The sequence below is a fragment of the Schistocerca gregaria genome, chromosome 4 (genome assembly GCF_023897955.1).
Source record: "Schistocerca gregaria isolate iqSchGreg1 chromosome 4, iqSchGreg1.2, whole genome shotgun sequence".
NCBI lineage: Eukaryota > Metazoa > Arthropoda > Insecta > Orthoptera > Acrididae > Schistocerca > Schistocerca gregaria.
Genome location: NC_064923.1, coordinates 633,320,964 through 633,345,146, shown reverse-complemented (window position 1 = coordinate 633,345,146; position 24,183 = coordinate 633,320,964).

Sequence of the window (24,183 nt, the reverse complement as noted above, 5' to 3'; positions counted from 1 at the left end):
ATTAAAAAATCAACAAAAGTTTTGAAAACTGTAACTTGAAAAGATTTAAGTGTATCCACATTTCTATTATCTGAAGATAGCTCATAAAAAATTTCTCTCACTTCATAGGTACATTTGAGGTCAACTTTGGAGCAATGCTCCAAACTTCCTCCAGAACTTTCACTCCTCCCACTGCAGCTTCATCCTTCTCAAGGTGACTTGATAGTTTCGCACACCCTGAAGAAGTTGAGAGGCACTCATTAATGTTCAGTTCACTATACTTCAGCATTGGGAGACTGCAATAGTTTGGAAACTAGGATAATATTTTCCAAAACCTTATTTTGGAATACGTGAGGCAGGACGAAATCAAAAGTTTCTATACTTTTTATCAAATAAAAAGGGTCTTCCCTCTCTACTTTCTTCTTACTCTTTAAATGATACTCGATAGGGCATACAGAATTTGTATGCAATTCTGTTCGACTGATAACAATGTATCAAATCTCGTTGGCTCCATTTTCTTCAGAGTCATTGCAGCACATCTGTCTGTTGCATCAGTTTCATTTATTTGTTGGTACCGAACCACAAATACACTAATTAAAACAGAAAGACACTGCATTTTCTTATAAAACTGTTGTAGTTCACTACATTCATATTGGTATCGCTTAGAACCAAATTCAAATTAGTGTTTAAAAGGGTATGGACTCAGAATCTGGGACCTGTTATTTAATTCTTGATTGCAAACCTGAGTGTAATCCACTCACAGATGCAGCACCATCACACCCTGGACCTCTTCACTTATCCAGTTGTACATTCATCTTCCTTAAATCAGTAAATACTTCTTTTCCAAAACTCTCGCCACAATGGACCCTAATCTCACAGCATCCTAAAAACAATTCCTTGATTCAAAACTCCTTTCCATCTTGTTTAGATTAGATTTACTTTCATTCCAATTGAGCCATAGTGAGGAGGTCCTCCAAGATGTAGAACATCTCAGAAAAACAATAATATGTGACTAATATTTACAACTGAAACAAATAAGCTAATGTACCTTCTGCAGGTCCCAAGTGAAATGATCGTATTTTTTTAATGAACACTATATGAAAGAATCATTTTACAAACAATTGAGCTGTTGGTTTGAAAAAGTGAAATATTTTTAATGAAAATTTCATTAAGGAATAAATATATTGGAAGCAGTAGTTAGTATCCCTAGTTCCCTATACAGGCTACTGCAGGATGTTCTCGAGTTCACATCACATATAGCTCTTATTCACGTTTTTTTGCATGGAAAACTTTAGCTTGGTTTGATGAATTACCCCAAAAAAATAATCCCATACGACATTATGGAATGAAAGTAAGCATAGTATGCCAGATTTTCCATTTTTACATTCCCTATGTCTGACACAATTCGTATTGCAAATAGAGATTTGTTAAGACACTTCAGCAGTTCTGTGTTGTGCTCCTCCCAGTTGAATTTATTATCAATCTGTAATCCCAAGAATTTAACACTGTCCACTTCTTCTACCTGCTTGTCATTGTATGTTAGGCATATACTTGTGGGACACGCCTTACAAGTTCTGAACTGAATGTAGTGTGTTTTTTGAAAGTTTAGTGACAAAGAATTGGTTAAGAACCAGTGATTAATGTCCACAAATACTTTATTAGCCGATCTTTCTAAGACTACACTTGATTTGCTATTTATTGGAATGTTTGTATTACCAGCAGACAAAACGAACATGGCATCTCGCAATGTTACTGATGAAAGGTCATTGGTACACACAAGAAAAAGTAAGGGCACTAAGCTAGAACCTTGTGGGACCCTACATGCAATTACTTCCCAGTTGGATGATGCCTGATAGCTTAATACATGTCTCTTTCCTAGTAGCACCCTTTGTTTCCTGCCAGAGATATAAGATTTGAACCGTTTTGCGGCATTTCCTGGTCCCACCAGCCTCCTCCTTCACTATATCTCATATTGTCGTTATTTTGTTATCTGATATGACTAGTTTTTCCTTGTAATATATTTGCTTTGATGTCCATAAAACAGTCTTTCATAATTAGCAGTATTTCTTGTAATGTGCTATAGCATCAACATCAGAACTGTTTTGGATTGACAGATACAGTTTACTTTTTGTTTTACAAGATACCTCTATTCCTTGAATAGTCCGTGACATCTTTATGGAACGTGCTCTAACCTTGGTTAATGTTGGGAGAAAACAGATTCAAATAAGGTAAGCGCTTTATTAGCAAAAGTGTTTTATTTTTCATTCATGCCATGAGCACTGTAAACATCACTCCAGTGAATGTCTCTGAAGAGAGTCCTAAAATAATCAATTTTTGGCTTATTGATTACCCTCATGAGTTCAGATTTAACAGATTTTATATCCTGTTCAGTAATAACATTTAACAAACTGAACTGCATGTCATTGACTATTGGTTGTGTAATATAATTTTGTTCATTGGACTTTTCTATAAATATATTATCAACAGTTGTTTGTGAGCAATTGGCTACCCTAGTGGGGAAATTTAGAGTGAAAATTAAGTTGAATGATATTGTTAATAACTCAAATAAGTTCTTATTGGGAGAGTCTTTAAGGAAATCTACATTGAAGTCATCAACAACCACTATTTCTTTGTTTTTGATTGTTAAATGTGCCAGTACAGCTTGAATGTGGTTTATGAATAGATTAAAGTTACCTGCAGGTACTCGATGTACACTTAATATTATGAAGGTTTTTTTCTGAAATTCTACTTCTGTTGCACATGCTTCCATATGCTTTTCTAGGCAAATTTATGAATGTCTATGTTCTTAAATTGATGACAGTTCTTGATGAATGTGGCAACACCTCCTTTCTCCATTTAAGCTCTACAGAAGTGAGACGTTAACCTAAATCCTGTAACACTTAAAAGTGCTAGACCAGTGGTCACATGATGGGTTTGTGGACTCTAATTCATGTGTGCAGATAATTAATTGATTAATTTTATTTCTCAGTCCTCGAATATTTTGACGCAATAAAGATACCTGACATTTCACAATGACTGAGTTAAAATTGAGTAGAGTTTAAATTTCTGCTGACTGTTGAAAATTCGTAACCAACAGCTGTTTATGCTGATGTAATAAGCCAGAATGATGTTTTTTGGTTTCTTTCTCAAACTGAAGGTTTGTATCAATCCTAACCTCTCTTAAAACTTGGTTCCTTAAAACTTGGTTTAAAACTTGGTTTATTTCTGTCCTCCCTACCCTAAAAAGGGTATTTCCTGAACCCTATAATCACTGGTATTTTATGACTCGTGACAGTGTCTCGCTCCTTTAACTTTCCTGCTATTTTCCCAGCCAGTTTACTCTTCCCTTTCCTGTTGAGGTAAAGGCCATGCTTAGTATAATCCCACCTATTGAGAGAATCAACAGGAACCACATCAATGTGTGACCTTGCACCCAACACAAGCAACCATTCCAACTCCTAATTAACTGTATTGACAGAAGAGTTCAAATGAGGTCAGTCACGGTACCTATGAAGAGATACAAGCTCAACACCAATATGCTTCGATGCTGATGCAATCTTTGCCAGGTCACACTCTGTACTGTGCCCAGTATCTCTGTTAATACTACTACCTGGCCCACTCATTATAACCATGGTGTCTCCCTTAGTGAAATCCTTGCAAAGTGATCCCAAATCCTTTGTCACCTGCTCCAGACCAGTACTAGGTTTCAAAAAATTGGTGACCTGGTATTCTGATCCTAGTTCATCCTGCAAAAGTTGTCCAACACCTCTTCCATGGGAACTACCTAACAACAACACTTTCTTTCTCTTTACTGATTTCCCTACATTCTTACTTTTCATTTTGCTGCTGATAGTTTGTTGTGCCCTGTCTACACCTGCAACTGCTTGAGGCTCATCAGCTTCTACCTGAAGCACCAGGAGAACTTAATTTTCCACATTCACCCTAGCTGTCAGACAAAGTTCTAGGCCTGTTCCTCCTGTTGCCTGTCGCCATTTCCCACATCTCTTTACCCTTCTCCGTCCTTAACCTGTCAAGATCACCCCTGGCTTTGTCTAATTTAGCCTGAAGGGGGGCGATTTTACCCACGTGTTCTAGTATCTTCCTATTCTATGACATATCCTACAAAACCACTGATGAGTCTCATTTACTTCCCCTATTCCCACGCGACTACAGTCACTCACACGAAAAAAACTACAGCACCCATCACACTAAAGCCCTAACCTAACCAAAAAAAATGTTCAAATGTGTGTGTAATCTTATGGGACTTAACTGCTAAGGTCATTAGTCCCTAAGCTTACACACTACTTAACCTAAATTAACCCAAGGACGAACATACACATCCATGCCCCAGGGAGGACTCGAACCTCCGCCAGGACCAGCCGCAAAGTCAATGACTGCAGCGCCTGAGACCGCTCGGCTAATCCCGCGTGGCACCTAACCTAACAATTCTACGGCAAGTCAAGCACTTTTCACTCATGATAAACGTAATAGTTTATTAAGAATAATTCAAAGAAATCACAGATAAACACGAAAATATAATTCCATAAATTTGGCCTATACGCAACTGTTTGTAAACAAAAACAATAGTGGAAAGTTTCTGAAACAACTTAAGCTTTACGCTACTTTGCGGAAATGTGAGTTAAATAATGAAGAGGTACGCTACAGTTAAATTGCTGGAGAGCGCAAAGAACAATTAAACTAAATTCTATTGATATGCTGTGGCAAAACGTAAACAGAAAGTACGACTGTAAACCGACTATACGATCTTTTTACTTAACTCTGTTTACTTAACAACAACAACACAGAGTTTGTCCTTTTCTCATACAGTGAGAGTTGTATCTACAGGGGATCTAGGAAAATGTAGATAGTCTTTGATAGATAACATCTTTGGAACAAAATGACATACCATTGCACTTTTTTGCAGTGGTGTAGTCCATTGCTGTATCAACAGATCCAGCAGGTGAAAGTGCAGCAATGAATGAAGTAAGAATGTCGTTTGAGCAATGCAAGGCTGTATTAAGGTACAACAGCAATGGTGTAAAATGTGCAGAACTCACTGACCAATACGTACAAAAATTTGTCATATTTGGGACACATTTGAAGCCCATGGTGGTGTTCAGGAGGTGCGTAAGGACAGGCCTGGCCGACCAGAAACATCAACAAGTCCAGCTTCCAGCAGTGCTGTTTTTCAACTTTTTACTTTGTCACCACAAAAATCTGTGAACCAGGGTGCACGTTAAAGCTGCATAAGCCGATCAAGCTAATAGAAAGTGTATATACATCATTGCAAGCCAACAATAAGGATGACATAGATCGATGAACATACGTTATTGCACGCCAAGAATAAGGACGACATAGATTGAAGGACTGAGTACTGCGAGTGGTTTGAAGGCATGATTTGTGAGGATGAACGTTTTTCAGGGATGGTTATTTGGTCTGACGAGACACAGTTCAAACTGAATGGTACTGTAAACCACCACAGCAGCGTTTACTGGGCTCCTGAAAGTCCTCACGTTCACATGGACAAACACGTTAATCTACCAGACATTAATGTGAGCTGAGCCCTGTCCTTGCAGTTTGATTGGCCCATTAATGTCTGAAGGTACCTTAACTGCTAAGGCGTATCTTCATATGCTGCAAACATCTATTCTAACTGCAATTCATGAGGTGTTTGGAACTGAAAGGTTTTACCTACAACAAGATAGCGCTCCACCTCACTACAGCAGACATATCAGAGCCTACTTGGATGAAAATCTACCTGGACAATGGATAGACTGAAGAGGAGCTGTTGGGTACCCATCATGTTCTCCACATCTTACATCTCTTGGCTTCTGCCGTGGGACACCTCGAAAAATAAAGTTGATCAACAGACACCAGCTACACTAAACGAGCTACAAGAATCCATCGAAACTTCCTGTGTGGTTATGGCACCGAAAACACTGACAGCTGTAGTTTTGTCAATATTACAGGGCATTGACGTTGTTGGTTGCTAATGGGGTCACTTTGAACACATAAATTAACCTTTCCTCCAATGCAAAAACTATGATATGGCACTCTGTTCAATTAATATTGACCATCAAAGAGCGTTTACATTTTTCTGGACCCCTCGGTACAACAAGTGAAATGAATGGCTGCTGTTTAATTTCATTGCTGATCCGCTCTGAAACACAATAACTTGAAAGTTCTGTCATCTCGTTTTGAATTTGTGAGCTTAAAAAGTTTGCTTCAGTTTTTTCATTTAGAAGGCATGACCTCAGAAGAGGACAATATCTAGAGAGGAGGTCTAAGAAATTGCCATTCTGTTCCCCTATTTCCGATTTACGATGGCCACCAAAAGCAATCTGACATAGAGCTAACGACCTTGGAACATCCGGTACTATATAAATGATAGCATCCTTTGGTTATGACCTTCACCTACAAGAGTATTATTGGTTTTGTGGTGTTTCTGCATTCTGTTAGTAATGCAGACATTTAAATATTAAGCAGAAGATCCATGTACTTGTATTTGCTTGTTTAGACGTTGTCAGTCATTAATCTCTCCTTTATGCCATGCATTTTCTCCACCTATGAATGACAAGCACACTACACATTACGTAGTATAACCATAACTAATCAATTTTCTGAAGTGTTTTAGTGTAATCATAATAATAAATGCTACCAAACTACCTATTTGTTTTAGGGTCTCTGAGAAAACGACCACGAGGCTGGCATGTCCTATTATTTACAATTTTTCGTTTACTCCTCTTCATTCAGTTTACCTTGGAATAATCCTCTATCAGCGCTAAATGATGCATTTTGCTGATTATCTAGAAGTTCGTGATGGATCAGTGTCTATTACTGGTGGTCTGTTTACAAATTGTGCATAATCAGAATTTATATGTGATTCATTTTCACAGCTGTTCTTATGTCCTCTATGAACCTGCAGACTGTCAGAATGTTCTCCCACTTCGTTTTTGCAGCTGTACTGTCTTCCACTTTCAACTTTTAAACAGTCAGATTATTTCCCAATTTCTTTCGTTACTATATGTAGTACATATCTGTCCTGGGTGTGTAGCTGATCGCTGGAAATTTGTAGATATCTTCATTGTTATTTTAACTTCTTAGTCTTGGGAGTCCTAGTTTTCTCTTTTGAGCACTGATTAAACATTACCTGCTTCTAGACATCGTGGCTTTCTACATCTACATCCACGGCTACATGGATACTCTGCAAATCACATCTAAGTGCCTGGCAGAGGGTTCATTGAACCACCATCACAATTCTCTATCATTCCAATCTCGTATAGTGTGCGGAAGAATTAACACCGTATCTTTCTGTACGAGCTCTGATTTCCCTTATTTTATCTTGATGATCGTTTGTCCCTATGTAGGTTCACATTCGAAAGAGGAAGTTGGTGATTGGAGTTTCGTCACAACTTAAAAGGCCTTTCTTTAAATGATGTCCAGCCCAAATCTTGTAACATTTCTGTGACACTCTCGCCCATATTTCGTGATAATACAAAACTTGCTGCCCTTCTTTGAACTTTTTGGCTGTACTCCGTCAGTCCTATATGGTAAGAATCCCACAGAGTGCAGCAGTATTCTAAAAGAGGACGGACAAGCGTAGTGTAGGCAGTCTACTTAAAGATCTGTTAGATTTTTCAAGTGTCCTGTCAATAAAACACAGTCTTTTGCTACTCTTTCCCACAATATTTGCTATGTGTTCCTTCCAATTTAAGTTGTTTGTAATTGTATTTAGTTGAATTTACAGCTTTATGATTAGACTGATTTATATTGTAACCAAAGTTTAATGAATTCCTTTTAGCACTCATGTGGATGACCTCACACTTTTCGTTATTTAGTGTCAACTGCCAATTTTCGCACCATTCAGATATCTTTTCTAAATCGTTTTGCAATTTCTTTTGATCTTCTGATGACTTTATTAGTCGATAAACGACAGTGTCATCCGCAGACAAACTAAGACGACTTTCCAGATTGTCTCCCAAATCGTTTATATAGATAAGGAACAGCAAAGGGGCTATAACACTACCTTGGGGAACGCCAGAAATCACTTCTGTTTTACTCGATGACTTTTCGTCAATTACTTCGAACTGTGACCTCTGTGACAGGAAATTACAAATCCAGTCACATAACTGAGACGATATTTCATTAGCAAACAATTTCACTATGAGACACTTGTGTGGTACTGTGTCAAAAGCCTTCCAGAAATCCAGAAATACGGAATCGATCTGAAACCCCTTGTCAATAGCACTCAACTCTTCATGTGAATAAAGGGCTAGTTGTGTTTCACAGGAACGATGTTTTCTAACCCCATGCTGATTGTGTGTCAATAGACAGTTTTCTTCAAGGTAATTCATAATGTTCGAACACAATATATGTTCCAGAATCCTGCTGCATATCGATGGTATTGATATGGGCCTGTAATTAAGTGGATTACTTCTACTACCTTTCTTGATTATTGGAGTGTCCTGTGCAACTTTCCAGTCTTTGGGTATGGATCTTTCGTCTAGCGAATGGTTGTATATGATTGTTAAGTATGGAGCTAATGCATCAGCATACTCCAAAAAGGAACCTGACTGGTATACAGTATGGACCAGAAGACTTGCTTTTATTAAGTCATTTAAGTTGTTTCACTACTTAGAGGGTATTTACTTCTACGTTACTCATGTTGACAGCTGTTCTTGATACGATTTCTGGAATATTTACTTCGTCTCCTTTTGTGAAGGCATTTCGGAAGGCTGTGTTTAGTAAATCTGCTTTGGCAGCACTGTCTTCGATTGTATCTCTATTACTATCACGCAGAGAAGGCATTGATTGTTTCATGCCGATAACATACTTCACATACAACCAGAATCTCTTTGGATTTTCTGCCTGAAGTCCACGCTAAATTTCGAGCTCCTGTAAAAGATCACCAATCTTGGCGATTTTGTGTCTGTTTAAATTTGGCACGTTTGTTCATTGTTTCTGCAACAGTGTTTTAACCTGTTATGTATACCAAGGAGGATCAGCTCAGTCGTTTGTTAATTTGTTTCGTATAAATCTCTCAATTGCTGCTGATAGTTTTTCTTTGAATTTAAGCCACATCTGGTCTACACTTACATTATTAATTTGGAATGAGCAGAGATTGTCTCTCAGGAAGGCGTCAAGTGAATTTTTATCTGCTTTTTAAATAGATATATTTTTTGCTTATTTTTGGATTTGGGGATTACAATATTCAATTTCGCTACACAAACCCTGTGTTCACCAATCCCTGAATCGGTTTTGATGCTCGTTATTAACTCAGGATTATTTGTTGCTAAGAGGTCAAGTGCGTTTTCACAACCGTTTATTATTCGCATGGGCTCATGAACTAGAACTAGCTGCTCAAAGTAATTTTCAGAGAATGTGTTTATCACAATTTTGGACGGTATTTTATGCATACCTCTGGAATTAAAAATGTATTTTTTCCAACATATCGAGAACATATCCACCACCAACTATTATCGTATGAGTCGAGTACGTATTTGAAATCAAACTCAAGTTTTCTTTAAAGCTTTCAGCAACTGTACCATATGAATTGGGAAGTCAGTAAAAGTATCCTATTTTTATTTTATTCTGGTTGCCAACAATGACCTCTGCCCATAGTATCTACTTCAGTTTCGCGATAAGTTAAACTACTTCTAACAGCAACAAACACGCCACCACCAACCGTTGTTAGTCTATCCTTTTGGAACACCATTAGTTTCTTCGCAAAAATTTTGGCTGAGCTTATATCCGGCCCTGGCGCGACCTCCCACTCTACCACAGGTGAGGGGTCAACCTCTGAGCTAGCAGAAACTGGGTTACCACTGGTGAGGACCAATTGGAGGAATCGATAAGTTAAACTGCTTCTAACAGCAACAAACACGCCACCACCAACCATTGTTAGTCTATCCTTTTGGAACACCATTAGATTCTTCGCAAAAATTTTGGCTGAGCTTATATCCGGCCCTGGCCCCGGTGTGATCCCCACAGCCAGCCCACAACAGTATTGCACGCCCACTGTACCCCCAAGTTGTGTAACTGAAGCCATCACAGCCTGAAGCTGAGAGCGAAGTGTCACCAACTTGGCTCACATCCACACACAACAATCGCAGTCCCTGTCCATACTAAAGACTGTGACAAATTAAGCTATGTGGATAAATGGGCTATCGACTCGCACTACGGAAATCTACTGTAGACCCTGACTAAAACTCAGGAACTGTGTCTAATAATAGGCAGATATTAAAAAAAATAACTACTGAAGCACTCAGGCGAAACTAAATAACTTGCTCCTGATTGTGAACTTGTAATATGAGAGGAGAGCTTCTGTAAAGTTTGGAAGGTAGGAGACGAGATACTGGCAGAAGTAAAGCTGTGAGGATCAGGCGTGAGTTGTGCTTCAGTAGCTCAGATGGTAGAGCACTTGCCCGTGAAAGGGAAAAGTTCCGAGTTCGAGTCTCGGTCGGGCACACAGTTCTAATCTTCCAGGAAGTTTCATATCAGTGCACACTCCGATGCAGAGTGAAAATCTCATTCGGGAACTTGTAATATGTCACAAAGTCGGTTTACTTTCCGACGCAAACGGAAACGCGAGAACTGTGGCTATTAGATATTAAATTTACACGCAGATACTCAGGAAAGTAAACTATTAAAGCACACGGATGACATAATAAAATTCGCTCCGGGTTAGGAACTCGTAAATGTCACAAAAGCGGTTACTTCCGTGTTGCTGCGTCTGTCTCGCTCTGCTACTACTGCCTGACTAACTTAATGCAAACGTATAAGAGCAGTCCATATAAAGAAAAACCAGAAATACATTTTACATTAATTGAATCACACCTAAAGGAAACAAACTACATTACACAGATAATTGATGTACCCAATTATAATCTCAGAATCACGTTCTGTTGGCAGTTTACTTCCATTGTAATATTGCATCGGTCACAGCCATATGAAAAAAAACGTAAGGAATTGTTAGTAGGCGAGTCTGTTGTTGTTAACGTCAGCTGAAGGAAACACACAGTGAATAAGGTAGCGCATTCCAGAACACTAGCTGACGTACAGGCCGCTGCTTGTGTAGAGAAGCAACACTGATGGAGTGTGCCTGTGTGCCACACACAGTGCTGGCCGCCACAAGCTGTTAACATTCTTGTTAGCACTGAACAATAAAGAATACTAAACACTTTTTGGCAGTCTTCGGTTCGCTTCTCCTTAACCCTTTAAGGCTCAGAGGCTAAATTTTTAGCCATCGCATTTATCTCTGAATGTGCAAATCATTATTTTTAATTTAGAGAGACTGTTTCTGGGAAATTTACTTCTACTCAGCCTACCATAAACTGTAATTTTGTAGTGAATATTATTCCTAGTTATCTCACTATTGGGAGGCGCAATATTTGGCCACTGTTCACATAGTAAGTGGCCAAATATATTCTTCTGAATTTTTCGTAACTCATTTTGGTTTATTTGTTCAGTACAAAGAAGAAAACATTGATTAATTGCTCAATGGAATTTAATGTAAACTTTAAACGATACAATTAGTATTTCAAAACAATGTCTACTGACACCACACTGAGTTTATCACAACATATGAAAAATGCCAAAGAAAACTAACCATGAAATGGTACAAAACAATCCAGACACAATGCCACTTCACAGCTTTGCAGATAGTGTTAGACCTTTTGACACCTTTCTTTGTGCTGCAGTAAGCACATCTTCTGCAACTACCTCTGACTGGTAAATGATCCCCAACATTAGTAAATTGTGGCAATGATCTTATAGCTCTGCCACTCTTCTTTTTTATCTTGTAACTTGAAATTGTTACTACAACATTTGGTCTTCTCCCTTTCTGAACTCTACTGCATTACTTCCCATCAGTTCATCTGCAAGCAGCCTACAGAACCTCAAATGTGTCATTGGCTTTTCTCTATGTGTTGACAGTTGCATAGTTGACTTGCATATAATGTACGCATTCACAATATCATAGTCTATGAGAAAGTAGAAAAGTATCATTCTTCATCTTCAAGACTTCCAAGAAATACAGTAGCAAGACACAAGTTGGCCAAACAGGTTGACACCCCCCATGTATTCACGTATACTGAAAGGGCATGGAATGTCTTCTTTTTCCCCTGACTTTTCACTCCTTCCAACAACTGTTTGTGCACTTGGATTGTGCATATTTGATCCAATTACAACATATTTTTTTGCCTCTATCCTTCCATTTACAGACTGATACCTCTCCTGCTGTAGCAAAATCACTGTCTCCAATATTAAGGTCAGTGTTTTTGCACAAAATATGTTTTGGATAAAACTTTCTGTTTGTCTGTATAGTTCCACATGCAAATAGGTCCTGTGAAACAATGGTATAGTTGCAAAAAATTTGTCAAAGAAGACAAGTAACCATTTGATTGGAACTCACTTGTCAACCTTAGCACTACTGCTTCACGTAAGGTAGATTTATTAATTCCTACACTTTTTACCTTCATATACCTCAAATGCTAATAAGAACCCTGTAACTGCACAAGGCATTGCCAATACTTTGAACCCACGCCTGACATGCTTCAGGGGCATATATCTCTGAAACCTACCATGGAATCATCTATAGACAGGTACCGACTAGGACTGAAAGCACTTTTATAAACCTTATGATGGTTTACCAATGGTCTTACCTTGTACAACTAGTCAAAGTCTTGGTTACCTCTTTGTATCATTTTTTCATTATCATTGAGGTGAAGGTTTCTCATAATTTTGAGAAATCTCTTCAGTGACATTACCTTACAAATTCTTGGCACTTTAAAATCGGCATCAACTGGCCAGTAGAGCCTAAAACTTGGTAAAACATGGTATCCCATCCGAAAGGAAGGCCTTCAGTTCAGCAACAGAAAGATATAATTCAACAATTCTCTGTTGATCATACAAATTTGACTCTTTCACAATTGTTTCCAACATTGGTCCCATACATGCTAGAAAAATCTGGAGTGGTGATGATAAATCAATTGGGAAATTGACCCATGTGGCTGAGTGAAATGAAGAGTGGAAAATGTTTGACGAACTGCTACAGTTTTTGAGAAACAAAAAGTAATATTGTTTTCATCACCAGAACCATCATTAATAGTATCAAGAACATCTTTCTGAGTTATAATTGCACTGTCTAGAGAAAGGTTAGGTGCTATTTCTCCTTCACAGTCACTTTTTGAATCCACTACTTCCATGTCTTGCAGTACAGTGGCGAGAGTTGGCTCACCCTGATAGTCACTGTCAGCTGGCGGTCTTGTGCTAACACTGCCTACAGTGATGTTTGTGGCATCGTCTGCATCACTGTCACCTTCTAAATCTGAGTCGAAAACTTGATCATCACTGATTCCTTCAAGAAAGCAATTTCTGGCTTCAGCACTGATGTTCTCCAGTTCAGCTGCAGTATAATAATTTCTGGACATTCTATGAGACAAATAAACGAGAACTGAGCCTTTGAATAACATAATTGCATTTCACATAACACATAATGTACATAATAATCCATGATTTGATACAAATATACGGAAAGTCACAGCATGACAAAGTAGCTGTAAAGCCATACTGTCTTAGTTCAATCAAGTGATCTAATGAATGGACATGATGATCCTATACTGCAAGCAGCCGAAAGTTTAATTCAGAAACTGAAGTTGTTATTGTTATTTCTTCTGAGAAGTACACAGATATTTTCATAAACATTAACGATTGACACAACATAAAACAATTGTTTACTATTCCATCAATGTAACACTGGAAATAACGTTATAACTTAAGTGAGAACGACGCCTCTATATATACAACAGCATATAATTCATAAATAGTGAGTCTGTTCCGCATTTTTAAACGTTTTCTATGTAACATCGACGATAGGCGGCACCTCAAGTGGCGGGAGTGGACAGTGGACAAATAGTTGTCAAAATTTCATATATGTGGCAGCACTAAATAGAGTCGACTGTCCTCAACAAAAGTGGCTACATATTCGACCACAGAACATTCGGGTGCAGTATTGTAGATGATAAGGTTCGAAACTAATGGGTATTTGCAGAGATATTGGGTCGTAGTGGAAGTGTCCAAATATTTAGCCACGACTCGATAACCACAGAACAACATCGAGTATTGTGAGCGTTAAAGGGTTAATTAGTTTATGTTGCTAAATTGAGAATAAGAATAAATTTTAAAAAGAATGTCGGATTCGAAGAGCCCACTACTTTTTTTAATTGTTGCTGGCAACACTGTTTTCGCATGTTTTCTTGTCAGTGATTATTGAGGTTATGTTTTTATACTGTGCTCTTGCTTTCCAGGTCAGTGTTTGAGGGGTATTGACATGAAAAGATACAGTACAATCAGTGAGTGCTTAGTGTGAAAATTCACTACAAGAATGCTGATCGTTCTGCAGCAACTTTTAGGAAATTCCATACCATTCTTGGACACATCAGTGCACCAAAATCCTTTGTCGATAGGTTGAGCAATAAATCTGAAAAAAAGAAAAAAAAACAGTGGGCATCAAAAGCCCTGGAAACCCTCAGAGCAGCAGGAGTGAGGCAAACATTGTTGCTGTTGTGCTCAAGAAATACGCATGTGTCCGGTAACAAATCACAGAACTGTAACAAAAGTTCTGCATTTTCACATATTCAGAGTTCAGTTAGCACAGGAACTTAGGCTAGAGGATTACTGGAAACGACGGCAATTTGTGCAATGGATCCTGGAGAGCCATGATTTCACAAAGTGCATCATTTTCTCAGCTAGTGCTCACTTCCATATAAATAGCTTTGTAGACAAGGATAACTGCAGAATGTGGGGATCAGAGAATCCAAGAGTAGTTCTTGAGAAAGACATGCATTCTCAGCGAGTTACTGTTCGGTGTAGGATTTGGAGAGGGTCTTAATTTATATTTTTCAAGGTGAACAGGAAAGTGTTATCACGGTGAATGGAGATTGTTGGCATGTGATGCTCACTGATTTCCTCTGGCCCCATCTGGATCAAAATCACATAGAGAGAATTTATGGTTTATACAAGACGCTGAAACTTGTCATATGTCAGGATACAGAACTACCACACTGTGTGAAAAGTTCATGGCCAGATTAATCTCATTATGAGGAGACCAAACCCATCCACCTCGATCTTGTGATCTGACACCTTATAACTATTTCCTAAGGGGTAAGCTAAATCACGCTTTTACCGAAACAAATTCTGTAAACTGTTGGAACTCAAATGTAGGGAAATGTGTGGTTGGGAGAAGGTTAATTTCATGGACCAAAGAATCATGTGTAGGACTAATAACGGGGGGGGGGGGGGGGGGGGGGGAGTAATACGCCCGATATTGTGTTTCATACTTAAATCTCAACTTCTCCTGTTTTGTTTGCTTATTTCAAATAAATAAATTCGATGGTAATTTCCAAGAAATGGTGCCTCACTATGAACAACATGTATCAAAAGCTCGACTCTCGAGATGTTGACGAGGAGATGGCAAATGGAGAATGTATTGGAAACAGAAAGTCATTAAAAAGCAGAGGGTCACAGCACTTTTTCCACTCTCGCCAATTTATTACAGAAACGAATAATGTCACTTACATTACGCATCAGGAATATCTCTGTTGTAGACACTATTCCTTTTTCCCTGTATCCAGGGCACACATTTGACACATCTTCTAGGAAAATTGGAAGAGCCTCACAGAAGAGAGATTTACAGACCTCAACTTATCGAATCAATTAACGTATAGGGAGGTGCCAACGATCATAAGACTGTGGTAGCATCTATGATAGTGGGTCTTACAAAGAATGCGAAGGAAATAGGAAGATGTGGCAGGATACAAATTTCGGAGTATCTTAGCAGTCAGCATAAAATATTCGACGATGAGGAAGAAAATTTGGAGACAAATAGGAAAAAAAACAAAGGCATCGTGCAATATGCCATAGACAAGTATGCTCCAAGTAAGGTCTTAAGGATGGGAAAGACCCACTATGATTTAAAAGCAATGTTACAAAACTGTTATGTAAATAAAGAGAACTTCATGACAGATTCAAGAGAAGTAAAAGGCTAACATATAAACAAAACCTGAACAAAGTGAAAATGAGCGTAAGGAGAGCAATGAGAGAAGCGGTCAATGACTTTGAAAGTAAAACTTTGTCAACCGATCTCAGTAAAACCCCAAAGAGGTGCTGTTCGTATGTACAAGGAGTAGAAGTATGAACCCTGAATTTGATAGCAATAATTACACATCTGTTGTTTGAAAGTGATAAAGAATATTTTCTTCAAAATAATGTCCATTGCTATTTACATATTTCTCCCACCTCTCTTGCAGGCTATAAATGCCACACAAAAAAAAGAGTTCTTCTTTTGAAGCGAAACAGTCAGCGAGCCATTTTCTTACATTGTCATCGAATTGAAATGTCATTCAGCGAGAGACTGTCCCAGTCATGCAAATAGATGATAATCGGACGGAGCCAAGTCTGAAAAATAGACTGCATGCCTTAGTATTTCCCATCTGAACGCCTGCCTCGTTTCCCTGACACGTTTTGTTGTGTTTGATGGGGCGTTATCTTGCAGCAATATGACTTTGTGTTGCCTTTTTCGATATTCCAGTCGCTTTCACGTAATTTTCGATTTAAACCAATTATTTGCTGTTGGTAACGATCAGTGTTAACGGTTTCACCAGGTTTTAGCAGCTCATGATAAATTACACATATCTGGTCCCACCAAACACAGAGCATTGTCTTGTTGCCAAAGCGATTTGCTCTAACACTGGATGTCAATGGTTTTCCTGGATTCACTCATGATTTACGACGCTTAGGATCCATTTTTCACCACCTGTCACTCTTCCTTTTGTATTTGGCGAGCAGCATGTCACTAGTGGTCTTGCGATTTGCTTCCTGTATTTAATTCTGTTCATGCAAAACCCATTTTCGCACTTTCTGCACATTTCCACAGCTTTCATCCGAAGAGAAACGGCTTTTTGGGTCACATTCAGTTGTTCCTGTTAAGTTTGAGTATCATCTCCATCCAATAAGGCCTCCAATTCGTTGTCTTCGAACTTTTCGGTGGTTGCCCATGCCCATTGTTTCTTGCATCAAAATCACAACTTTTGAATTTTTTGAACCACTCAAAACACTGTGTTTTCCAAAGAACATGTTCGCTGAAAACCTTGACAAGCATTTGATGCGATTCTGCAGCAGTTTTCTTCAAATGATAACAGAAAACCAATGCTGTTCGCAAATTGTAGTTCGTAGGCAAACAACTCGACATGTTCATGGGTTTGAAACAGATACTGATGAACGGAACTTGGATTACTGTTTGTTGACATTCGTCGTCGGCTTTTACAGGAAGTAGAAGGCGCCGCAGACGCGGTCTCATGGGCCCTACACTGACGACTAGCACCATCTGTAGGGAAATTCCGGTTTCATACTTCTGCATCTGGTAAAATCAGTAAGTGGATCAAAAACATCTATCCATTCACTCGGTGACGATACTGGCACCAAAACGGAAGATAACAGAGAGAAGGTCAAAATACTGAATTCGGTCTTCCAAAACTGTTTCACTGCAGCCAAGATCGTAGCATGGTCCCTCCTTTCAGTCATCGTATGAATGTCGAAATGGCGGATACTGAGATAACCGATAGCAGAACAGGAAAGCAACTGCAATCGCTAAATAGTGGAAAATCTTCGGGATCAGATGGGATACCTGTAAGATTCTACATAGTTATGTGAAAGAACTTGCTCCTATTCTAGCAGTAATTTATCAAAGATAGCTTCAGCAACGAAGGGTACCTAACTACAAGAAGAAAGCACAGGTTATTCCTGTTTTTAAGAAATGCCATAGTACAGAAGCACAAAACTATAGACCTATATCATTGACATCAGTCTGTTGTCGAATTATGGAACATGTTCTATGCACAAGAATTATGACTTTTTGGAGAAGGAAAATCTTTCCTATAAAAATCAACATGGATTCCAGAAACAGGGATCCTGCGAAACCCAGCTCGCTCTGTTCTTCCATGAGATCCACAGCGCCACAGACAACGGTACGCTGGTTAATGGTGTGTTCCTTGACTTCAGGAAATCATTTGAAACCGCCCTGCACTGCCATTTAATGAAAAAGATACGAGCTTATCGAGTATCAGAGTAACACGTCAGTCTTAACGAAACAAAATGGACAGTTGTAAAGGTAATTTCCGGAGTACTCCATGGAAGTGTGATAGGACTTTTACTATTTGCAATATTCTATATAAATGGTCTAGTAGGAATCGTCGGATGCTTCTAAGGCTGTTCGCAGATAATGCAGTAAATATTGAGCAATAAAGCCATAAGACAGCAACGATTTGCAAAATGGCCAAAGAACTGATGAATGGTGCAGGTTCTAGCAGTTGACCCTGAACGTAAATAAATTTAACATATTGCACACACATGAGAAAATAAATCGACTGCTGTGCAGCTACACCATTCATAATAAACCGATGTAAACAGTATCTATAGTAAAATATCCAGGACTAACTATCCAGAGCGACCTTAAGTGAAATTACCACATAAATCAAATAGTGGACAAGCAGATGCAAGGCTCAGATTCAAAAAAAGGATCTTAAGGAAATATCACTCATTCATGAAGGAAGTGGCTGGCGCTTGTTGGACCTATTCTTGGGTATTGATCATGTATCTCAGATCCCTACCAGGTAGGAGTGACAGAAGAGATATAGAAGATCCAATGAAGAGTGGCGCGTTTCGTCACAGGACGATTTAGCCGGTGTGAGAGTGTTACGGAGATGCTAACAAACACCACAGGCAGATGTTACAAGAGAGGCATTGTGCATCATGGAGAGATTTACTATCTACATTTCGAGAGAGCACTTTCCGGGAAGAGTCAGACAACATATTACTTCTACCTACATATGACCACGAGGCGAAAATTCAAGAAATTAGAGCAAATACGGAGGCTTACCAACAATCATTCTTCCCACACGCTATTCGCAGGACCCTCCGCCACACACCATTAGATGTTCTGCGGACTATGGTGTAGATGTACCAGATAAGTCATAAGTTGTGAAAATATAAAAACTGAAATATTTACTCTCATTTGACGTTCGTAGTCAAAGTGGAAAACAACACCCATATTTCCAACATTGGAAGTCGAGCTTACAATATGTCACTATCAGTGAGGCCGCTACTCTGATGAGTACCATTTTTTGGAAATTACCAGTTCGATTTATTGTGGCTTCGGATCCAGCATTTTTTCTTAGGCAACCCTCTGTTTGGTGCCTCCCAAAATAAGGAGCCAGCTTTCCACGGAGACTGCCCCCATCTAAGATCCTCTGCTCCCCCCCCCCCCCCACACTCCCTAATACTGTGGGGTCTGCGGAGCTGTTATTTACACCGTTGAACCTAATAACTTACCGAAACGTAGAGGATAGAGTACATTCTCTGTTTTATTCACATGAACCACTGCCTCACTTATTTTGCGCTAATAAAAAGCTGCCCTTCTTTTAACTTTTTCGGTGTTCTATTTGGTAAGGATCGCACACCCCTCGGAAATACTTTAGCCGAGGACAGACAGATGGAGTACAGGCAGTATCTTCAGTGGATTTGTTGCATTTTATGAGTATTCTACAATAAAATGTAGTCTACAGTTCACATTCTCCACAACACTATCTATGTTATTATTTCAATTTAAGTTGTCTGTAAATGTTATATCTAAGAAATTAGTTGAATTGACAGCCTTTAGATTTGTGTGATTTATAGTGTAACCGAAAGGTAACAGATTCCTTATAGTACTTATGTGGATGACTTGACACCATTGTTTAGGGTAATTGTCAATTTTCACACCATACGGATATTTTGTTTAAATAATTTTTTTGTTTTGACCTTTCGATCACTTTACTACATGATAAATGACAGCATTATTTACAAACAATCTAAGATGACTGCTCAGATTGTCTCCTAAATTACACTACTGGCCATTAAAATTGCTGTATCAAGAAGAAATGCAGACGATAAACAGGTATTCATTGGACAAATATACTACACTACATCTGACATGTGATCACATTTTCACGCAATTTGGATGCATAGTTCCTGAGGAATTAATACCCAGAACAACCACCTCTGGCCGTAATAGCGGCCTTGATACACCTGGGCATTGAGTCAAACAGAGCTTGGATGGCTTGTACAGGTACAGCTGCCCATCCAGCTTCAACACGATACCACAGTTCATCAAGAGTAGTGACTGGCGTATTGTGACGAGCCAGTTGCTCGGTCACCATTGATCAGACGTTTTCAGTTGGTGAGAGATTTCGAGAACGTACTGGCCAGGGCAGCAGTCGAACATTTTTTGTATCCAGAAAGGCCCGTACAGGACCTGCAACATGCGGTCGTGCATTGTCGTGCTAAAATGTAGGGTTTTGCAGGGATCGAATAAAGGGTAGAGCCACGGGTCGTAACACATCTGAAATGTAACGTCCACTGTTCAAAGTGCCGTCAATGCGAACAAGAGGTGACCGAGACCTGTAACCAATGGCACCCCATACCGTCACACAGGGTGATGCGCCAGTATGGCGATGACGAATAAACGCTTCCAATGTGCGTTCACCGCGATGTCGCCAAACACGAATGCGACCATCATGATACTGTAAACAGAACATGGATTCATCTGAAAAAATTACGTTTTGCATTCGTGCACCCAGGTTCGTCGTTGAGTACGCCATCGCAGGCGCTCCTGTCTATGATGCAGCGTCAAGGGTAACCACAGTCATGGTCTCCGAGCTGATAGTCCATGCTGCTGCAAACGTCATCGAACTGTTCGTGCAGATGGTTGTTGTCTTGCAAACGTCCCCGTCTGTTGACTCAGGGATCGAGACGTGGCTGCACGATCCGTTACAGCCATAAGGATAAGATGCCTGTCATCTCGACTGCTAGTGATACAAGGCCGGTGGGATCCAGCACGGCGTTCCGTATTACCCTCCTGAACCCATCGATTCCCTATTCTGCTAACAGATTGGATCTCGATCAACGCGAGCAGCAATGTCGCGATACGATAAACGGCAATCGCGATAGGCTACAATCCGACCTTTATCAAAATCGGAAACGTGATGGTAGAGGCATCACAACAACGTTTCACCAGGCAACGCCGGTCAACTGCTGTTTGTATATGAGAAATCGGTTGCAACAATTTCCTCATGTCAGTATGTTGTAGTTGTCACCACCGGCGCCAACCTTGTGTGAATGCTCTGAAAAGCTAATCATTTGCATCTCACAGCACCTTCTTCCTGAGGTTAAATTTCGCGTCTGTATCACGTCGTCTTCGTGGTGTCGCAATTTTAATGGCCAGTAGTGTATTTATGTAACATTAGGGCAGCAGAGAGCCTACAACACTGTTTTGTAAATTGATACTATTTATGCTGGAACAGCTCTACTGAAATATACAACAGGTACCATATAGTTAAACGTGCTTGAAATGTCTCAAGAGAGTTACAAAAAGAAATTACTTTAGTTTCAAACATAAACTGATTGTTACTTTAATTACAAATCTCAGCCAGTTTGTGCTGAATTAGTCAAAAATGCAAGGAGTTTAAATGTCATGGATATGTTAATAAGTTCACAAATAACAATAATAATTGAATATGGCTCACAGCCTGGAGGAGGTAACAATGCAGGTAGTTGGCACTGGAAACTTACCGGTATTATATTTCTGATAAATCTGTCTGTCTTCCATTTATCTTAACTCTTTTTCATTCTACATCTAAATAATAGGAAAAATGTTGTTGTTGTTGTTGTTGTTGTTGTCTTCAGTCCTGAGACTGGTTCAAATGGTTCAAATGGCTCTCAGCACAATGCGACTTAACTTCTGAGGTCATCAGACGCTTAGAACTTAGAACTAATTAAACCTAAGTAACCTAAGGACATCAAATACATCCATGCTGGAGGCAGGATTCGAACCTGCGACCGTAGCGGTCGCTCGGTTCCAGACTGTAGCGCCTAGAACTGAACGGCCGCGCGCCGGCCGCGGTGGTCTCGCGGTTCTAGGCGCGCAGTCCGGAACCGTGCGACTGCTACGGTCGCAGGTTCGAATCCTGCCTCGGGCATGGATGTGTGTGATGTCCTTAGGTTAGGTTTAAGTAGTTCTAAGTTCTAGGGGACTAATGACCACAGCAGTTGAGTCCCATAGTGCTCAGAGCCATTTGAACCATTTGAACGGCCGCTCCGGCCGTCTCCTGAGACTGGTTTGATCCAGATCTCCATGCTACTCTATCCTGTGCAAGCGTCTTCATGACCCAGTACTTACTGCAACCTACATCCTTCTGGATCTGCTTAGTGTATTCGTCTCTTTGTCTTCCTCTACGATTTTTACCCTCCACACTGCCCTCCAATGTTAAATTTGTGATCCCTTGATGCCTCAGAACTTGTCCTACCAACCGGTCCCTTCTTCTTGTCAAGTTGTGACACAAACTCCTCTTCTCCCTAATTCTATTCAATACCTCCTCATTAGTTATGTGATCTACCCATGTAATCTCCAGCATTCTTTTGTAGCACCACATTTCGAAAGCTTCTATTCTATTCTTGTCCAAACTATTTTTCGTCCATGTTTCACTTCCATACATGGCTACACTCCATACAAATACTTTATGAAACGACTTCCTGACACTTACATCTATACTTGACATAAACAAATTTCTCTTCTTCAGAAACGCTTTCCTTGCCATTGCAAGTCTACATTTTATATCCTCTCTACTGCGACCATCATCAGTTATTTTGCTCCCCAAATAGCAAAACTCATCTACTACTTTAAGTGTCTCATTTCCTAATCTAATTCCCTCAGCATCACCCAACTTACTTCGACTACATTCTATGATCATCTTTTTGCTTTTGTTGATGTTCATCTTATATCCTCCTTTCAAGACACTGTCCATTCCGTTCAACTGCTCTTCCAAGTCCTTTGTTGTTTCTGATAGAATTACAATGTCATCGGTGAACCTCAACGTTTTTATTTCTTCTCCATGGACTTTAACACCTACTCCGATATTTTCTCTTGTTTCCTTTACTGCTTGCTCAATATAGAAACTGAATAACATCGGGGAGAGGCTACAACCCGGTCTCACTAGCTTCCCAACTGCTGCTTCCCTTTCATGCCCCTCGACTCTTATAACTGCCATCTGGTTTCTGTACAAATTGTAAATAGCCTTTCGCTCCCTGTATTTTACCCCTGCCACGTTTAGGATTTGAAAGAGAGTATTCCAGTCAACATTGTCAAAAGCTTTCTCTAAGTCTACAAATGTTAGAAATGTAGGTTTGCCTTTCCATAATCTATTTTTCGTCAGTATTGCCTCACTTGTTCCAACATTTCTGCGGAATCCAAACTAATCTTCGCTGAGGTCGGCTTCTACCAGTTTTTCCATTCGTCTGTAAAGAATTCGCGTTATTATTTTGCAGCTGTGACTTATTAAAATAATAGTTGCGTAATTTTCACATCTGTCAACACCTGCATTATTTGGGATTGGAATTATTATATTCTTCTTGAAGTCTGAGGGTATTTCGCCTGTCTCATACGTCTTGCTCATCAGATGGTAGAGCTTTGTCAGGACTGGCTCTTCCAAGGCCGTCAGTAGTTCCAATGGAATGTTGTCTACTCCTGGGGCGTTGTTTCGACTCAGGTCTTTCAGTGCTCTGTCAAACTCTTCACGCAGTGCCGTATCTCCCATTTCATCTTCATATACATCCTCTTCCATTTCCATAATATTTTCCTCAAGTACATCGGCCTTGTATAGACCCTCTATATCCACCTTCCACCTTTCTGCTTTCCCTTCTTTGCTTAGAACTGGGTTTCCATCTGAGCTCTTGATATTCATGCAAGTGGCTCTCTTTTCTCCAAAGGTCTCTTTAATTGTCCTGTAGGCAGAATCTATCTTACCCCTAGTGAGATATGCCTCTACATCCTTAAATTTGTTCTCTGGCCATCCCTGCTTAACCATTTTGCACTTCCTGTCGATTTCGTTTTTGAGACGTTTGTATTCCTTTTTGCCTGCTTCATTTACTGCGTTTTTATATTTTCTCCTTTCATCAATTAAATTCAATATATCTTCTGTTACCCAAGGATTTCTATTAGACCTCGTCTTTTTACCTACTTGATCCTCTGCTGCCTTCACTACTTCATCCCTCAAAGCTACCCATTCTTCTTCTACTGTATTCCTTTCCCCCATTCCTGTCAGTTGTTCCCTTATG